This window comes from Podarcis vaucheri (genome assembly GCF_965113315.1).
Source record: "Podarcis vaucheri genome assembly, chromosome: 7".
NCBI classification, from domain to species: Eukaryota; Metazoa; Chordata; class Lepidosauria; order Squamata; family Lacertidae; genus Podarcis; species Podarcis vaucheri.
In genome coordinates this window covers 18578664-18585071 of record NC_138765.1, presented here as the reverse complement: position 1 = coordinate 18585071, position 6408 = coordinate 18578664, and the positions used below count along the sequence as shown (strand labels likewise).

The window sequence follows — 6408 nt, the reverse complement described above, 5'->3', positions numbered from 1 at the left end:
TCAAACAGATTCCTCACTGGCCTTGCAGACAACTTCATTGTCCAGAAAGTGGGAGAAGCAACAAGAGGAACAGCCATTTTAGATCTGGTCCTAACCAATGTTGATGACCTGGTTAGTGGGGTAGAAGTGGAAGGATCATTAGGCGTGAGTGATCATGCTCTTCTGAAGTTTACTATACAGTGGAAAGGAGCAGCCAAGCATACTAGGACTCAATTTCTTGACTTTAAGAAAGCCGACTTCATAAAACTTAGGGAAGTGCTGGGTGAGATCCCGTGGACAGTAATACTAAAAGGAAAGGGAGTTCATGATGGCTGGGAATTTGTTAAGAGGGAGATAGTAAAAGCACAACGTCAGGCAATACCAATGAGACGGAAACATGGAAGGTGCTTAAAGAAGCCAGGGTGGCTATCTAAAGAACTTTTAACTGAGTTAAGATTAAAAAAGGATGTGTACAAAAAATGGAAAAGGGGGGAAACCACCAAAGAGGAATTCAAACAAATAGCCAGCACGTGTAGACACAAAGTCAGAAAAGCTAAAGCACAGAATGAACTCAGGCTTGCTAGAGAGGTTAAAAGCAACAAAAAAGGCTTTTATGGGTATGTTCGTAGCAAAAGGAAGAACAAAAAACAGTGGGGTTACTCAGAGGAGAAGATGGTGAAATGCAAACAGGGGACACAGAAGGGGCTGAACTCCTCAATGCCTTTTTTGCCTCAGTCTTCTCCGATAAAGAAAACAATGCCCGACCTGAAGAATTTGGAGCAAATGATTCAGCAAAGGAAACACAGCCCAGAATAACTAAGGAGATAGTACAAGAATACTTGGCTAGTTTAGATGTATTCAAGTCTCCAGGGCCAGATGAACTGCATCCAAGAGTACTAAAAGAACTGGCAGATGTGATCTCAGAACCACTGGCAGTCATCTTTGAGAATTCCTGGAGAACAGGTGAAGTCCCGGCAGACTGGAGGAGGGCAAATGTTGTCCCTATTTTCAAAAAGGGGAAAAGAGAGGACCCAAATAATTTCCGCCCAGTCAGTCTGACATCAATACCAGGGAAGATTCTGGAGCAGATCATTAAGCAAACAGTCTGGGAGCACCTAGAAAGGAATGCTGTGATCACCAATAGTCAGCATGGATTTCTGAAAAATAAGTCATGTCAGACTAACCTAATTTCATTTTTTGACAGAATTACAAGCCTGGTAGATGAAGGGAACGCAGTGGATGTAGCCTACCTTGATTTCAGCAAGGCATTTGACAAGGTGCCCCATGATATTCTTGTAAAGAAGCTGGTAAAATGCGGTCTTGACTATGCTACCACTCAGTGGATTTGTAACTGGCTGACTGACCGAACCCAAAGGGTGCTCATCAATGGTTCCTCTTCATCCTGGAGAAAAGTGACTAGTTTGGTGCCACAGGGTTCTGTCTTGGGCCCGGTCTTATTCAACATCTTTATCAACGACTTGGATGATGGACTCAAGGGCATCCTGATCAAATTTGCAGATGACACCAAACTGGGAGGGGTGGCTAACACCCCAGAGGACAGAATCACACTTCAAAACGACCTTGACAGATTAGAGAACTGGGCAAAAACAAACAAGATGAATTTTAACAGGGAGAAATGTAAAGTATTGCACTTGGGCAAAAAAAATGAGAGGCACAAATACAAGATGGGTGACACCTGGCTTGAGAGCAGTACATGTGAAAAGGATCTAGGAGTCTTGGTTGACCACAAACTTGATATGAGTCAACAGTGTGACGCGGCAGCTAAAAAAGCCAATGCAATTCTGGGCTCCATCAATAGGAGTATAGCATCTAGATCAAGGGAAGTAATAGTGCCACTGTATTCTGCTTTGGTCAGACCTCACCTGGAGTACTGTGTCCAGTTCTGGGCACCACAGTTCAAGAACGACACTGACAAACTGGAACGTGTCCAGAGGAGGGCAACCAAAATGGTCAAAGGCCTGGAAACGATGCCTTATGAGGAACGGCTAAGGGAGCTGGGCATGTTTAGCCTGGAGAAGAGGAGGTTAAGGGGTGATATGATAGCCATGTTCAAATATATAAAAGGATGTCACATAGAGGAGGGAGAAAGGTTGTTTTCTGCTGCTCCAGAGTAGTGGACACGGAGCAATGGATCCAAACTACAAGAAAGAAGATTCCACCTAAACATTAGGAAGAACTTCCTGACAGTAAGAGCTGTACGACAGTGGAATTTGCTGCCAAGGAGTGTGGTGGAGTCTCCTTCTTTGGGGTCTTTAAGCAGACGCTTGACAACCATATGTCAGGAGTGCTCTGATGGTGTTTCCTGCTTGGCAGGGGGTTGGACTCGATGGCCCTTGTGGTCTCTTCCAACTCTATGATTCTATGATTCTATGTCTGCGTGCCTCTGAGGCCTCCTCTCTACACTGATGGCCCTGATTGTGGTGTCAGATGTTTCAGAAAGATGGCAGAGAAGGAGACAGCTGGTGATGAGCGTGATAAGAAAGACAGTTGGGGACTTGGTGCATTTTGCACGGAGGGGAGAGCAAAAGAGAAGAGGGCTGCTGAAGAAGACTTCAGAAAGCTGGAGAGAACAGCCAACAGTTCAGTAACAAAGACCACCCAATGTCTAAGGTACGAGATCCAAGGTTATGGGAAAGGATGGAAAGGGAGGGAAAGGCCAATGGGAGGTGTCTCAGTACTCCAAATGTGGATGCATAACAGAGGGTAGTAGCTGGATCTAAGCCCAAGCCTGGTTTCCCAGGCCAGATTTAACATAAGAATCTAGTAAATGGGTCAGATAGTGCAGCAATTTGTCACAAGAACAAACCAGATGCCCATGGGAAGCCGGGATGCAGGGCCTGAGTGCAATTCCCAGTGACTGGCATTCAGAAATATGCTGCCTTCATCATGCAGAAGGTTCCAGCTTCAATCCCTGGCTTCTCCAGGTAGTACTGGAAAAGATTCCTTGTCTGAATCCCAGAAAGCTGTTGCCAGTCAGTGTATACTAGTCTGGATGGGACCTCTATAAGTCCCTGTAGAAATGACATGGAATTGTTCCAGGCCATCTGGGCCTCTGTGAATCTCCCTTTTGATTTATAAGTGTGAAATAAATAACTATAACAACCTGTGATTAAAATAAAAAAATTCCTTCCTGTAGCACCTTAAAGACCAACTAAGTTAGTTCTTGGTATAAGCTTTCGTGTGCATGCACACTTCTTCAGATACACTGAAACAGAAGTTGCCAGAAGTTGCTACAGGAAGGAATTTTTTTATTTTGACTATGGCAGACCAACACGGCTACCTATCTGTAACTGGAACCTGTGATTGTAAGTTGCTTTAAACTGTTTTTAACATTGTGTTTTATTGCTGTAACCTGTTCTGGGACCTTAGGACAAAGGATGAAGGCATCTTACTATGATGGTTGTGGGAGAACATAGGAATCATGGCTAGTAGCCACTGATAGTTTTCTCCTCCATGAAATTGTCTAGCCATGGCCATCACAACATCTTCTGGAAGCGTGTGACTCAGGGATCTTGTGTGCCTGTGGCTCCAGGTTTCTTGGGGATGAGACTGTCAACTATCCACCCATCAGTTTAAATCAGTGTTTCCCAAACTTGGGTCTCCAGCTTTTCTTTTATTTCTTTGGACTACAGTTCCCATCACCCTTGACCACTGGTCCTGCAAGCTAGGGATGATGGGAGTTGTAGTCCCAAAACAGCTGGAGACCAAGTTTGGGAAGCACTGGTTTAAAGGAATAATATTGTGGACGACGCTGTACCGAAAATTTCTGTTATGTTCCCCCACCTCCCATCCAACCGTTCTCAGAACTTAACTCAGAAATTAAGTCGGGTGTCAAGTTTCACACCTCAGATTCAAAATATGGTCTTGGGAACTGGGATTTCTCCATGAAAATCTGACACCAGTTTGAAATCTGCACACACACCCTTCCTATTCATTCCAGTTCTGTGATACCGATATGGCATTTGTGTGGGTATTTTGTTTTGTTTCAGGCCAAATAGAGAGAGAGAAAGAGAGAGAAGTGGTAAGTGAACCTGAGAAGGGATGGATCTTCTCCCCTTCTTCCAACCTGACAATGACACAGACTTTCCACCACCCACCAACAGCGATGTGTTTGACTACAACTGGACAGAAGAATGGCTCCTAGCCCCTCCCTCTGATAATGCCCACATTTTGGCAGCAATGAGAATGTTTTCCTTGACAATCTACACCATCACCTTGCTCTTGGGGGCCACAGGCAATGGCCTTGTTATCTTCCTCACCGGTTTCCACATGAAGAAGACCGTTACCACCATCTGGTATCTCAATTTGGCTGTGGCCGATTTCATCTTCGCCCTTTCCCTCTCCACCGAGATAGCTTATGTGTCTCTGGGTTATCGCTGGACTCTGGGGAGGCTGATGTGCAAACTCAACACCGTGGTTCCCCTCTTGAACATGTTTGCCAGCGTCTTCTTCTTAACAGCCATCAGTGCCGACCGCTACGCTGCTGTGGTCCACCCGGTTTGGGCCTTGAACCACCGCAGTCTCCAGCTTGCTTCCCTGGTGGCTGTGTTCGTCTGGGTAGCAGCCTTGGCTCTCAGCATCCCGTACTTCAGCTTCCGTGACACAGAAGAGCTAATGGATGGCACTATACATTGCATCTACAGCTTCCATTTGCAGGATGAGGGCAGCCTAAGGACACACCGTCTCATGGTGCTTGCTGAATTCGCGCTTGGCTTCCTAATCCCCTTCGGCATCATTCTGGCCTGCTACTGCGCCATCATGATCAAGCTAAGGGGGAAGATCTTTGGCCAATTTGGACGATCCTTCAAGATCATAGTAGCAGTGGTCATGGCCTTCTTCTTCTGCTGGTTCCCCCACCACCTCTTCTCCATTCTCGAAACGCTGGAAGACGATAGCCTTCAAATGCAAACCACCCTAGATATTGGCACCCCACTGGCTGAGGGCCTGGTCTGCCTCAACAGCTGCCTCAATCCCATTCTGTATGTCTTTGTCGGGTCTGACTACAAAAAGACCAGCCGCCGATCCCTCTTCCTGGCCTTTAAAGGAGCTGTCAATGACAAGTGGGCCTTCACACCTTCTTTCCCCAGTAACAGAACCTCCAGCTCCACTTCAGGAGTGGAGTCCAGCATGGTTTGAGACTTCCTTTTCACAAGTTTATGTGTAGTCCATATTCCTTACCCACCCACCCACCCACCCACCCACCCAAAAAAACTTCTGCCTGGTTTTGCAAACTAAACAAATTAGGAGAAGGGTTCCTTCCAGAAGACCTGTTTTTTGAGCATTCATCCTGATCTGCTTGCAGGAAGATATGACAACACTGACTACAGAATGAGCATTCATTCTCATTTGTTTGTGGAGAGGTAAAATGATGTTGTGTCAAGGCAAGTGTTACAGGCTGTCTCCCCAGCACTTTCCTTATTACAAAAAGTCTGATATTTTGGGCATAGGGGGTTGTTGATTGCACAAGTTGAAATTGCCAGTTTGTGATGGACTCCATGAGCGTAGCCAAGGGGGACAGGGGGGGCAGTTTCCCCCCCCCCCCCCCGATCAAGTAAAACAATAGCAATACTTAACTAACTGACCAAGCACATCGGTTTTGCCCCCACTAACAAAAGTCCTGCCCCCCCCAACAAAAATCCTCGCTACGCCCATGATTGACTCCCAGAGTGTTGTCATTTTCAGGTGGAAAAGTCCTGTGCAACTTGACAGAGATCTCTGTTAGACTCCAGAAAGAGCCTTTTTGGCAAGTTGTACCCAGATTTGGGAACTCCCTCCCATGGCACCCTCTCAGCCAGCCACCAAACTTTGAGTTCCTGGCAATTCTTCCACCTGTGAGGTTAGCTTGTTTTATTCTGTTTTGACTCTGCTGCAACTGGCTTTTAGTTATCATTTGCTGCCTTTTAAAAACAAATCCTTATTTCCTTCTTGCAATATTCATGTTATATGCCTTTATGTGTGCTTCTGCAGTTGTCAGCCATCTTGAGCATTAAGTGTGGAAAGGCACAATATAAATATTAGTAATTAATCCATGAATGTCTTTTACACATGCTGTTCCCAGTGCCGGATTTACGTATAAGCTAAACAAGCTACAGCTTAGGGCCCCACTCTCTTGGGGGTCCCCAAAAAATTTAAAGGGGAAAAAACTGGATGTACATTTCCAAAATATAAGATAAAAAACAAATAAAATAAAACCTACATACAGCAACAGTGTTTTGTGTTTTGTAGGCTCCTGTGATGTAAGAAATGGGCCCCGTCTGCTAACCTGCTCCCTGAGATATCACTGGTTTGCTCATTTCTATATCAATTACTTTGATAAAATACATATTTTGTTATGTGCAAATGTCTTTAGATACCTATGATTAAATTATTATTAGGTCCATATATTACCATATAGCATATATTCAACAC

General features: G+C 45.2%; 1 pseudogene across 1 annotated transcript; it reads left to right on the top strand.

Moving 5' to 3' along the window:
- Positions 1-2515: 2515 nt before the first annotated feature.
- LOC309535937 (C3a anaphylatoxin chemotactic receptor pseudogene) lies at positions 2516-5166 on the top strand (annotated as a pseudogene). Its single transcript, XR_014224744.1, has 2 exons — positions 2516-2610; positions 3990-5166. The product of XR_014224744.1 is annotated as a C3a anaphylatoxin chemotactic receptor pseudogene (transcript).
- Positions 5167-6408: the final 1242 nt, after the last annotated feature.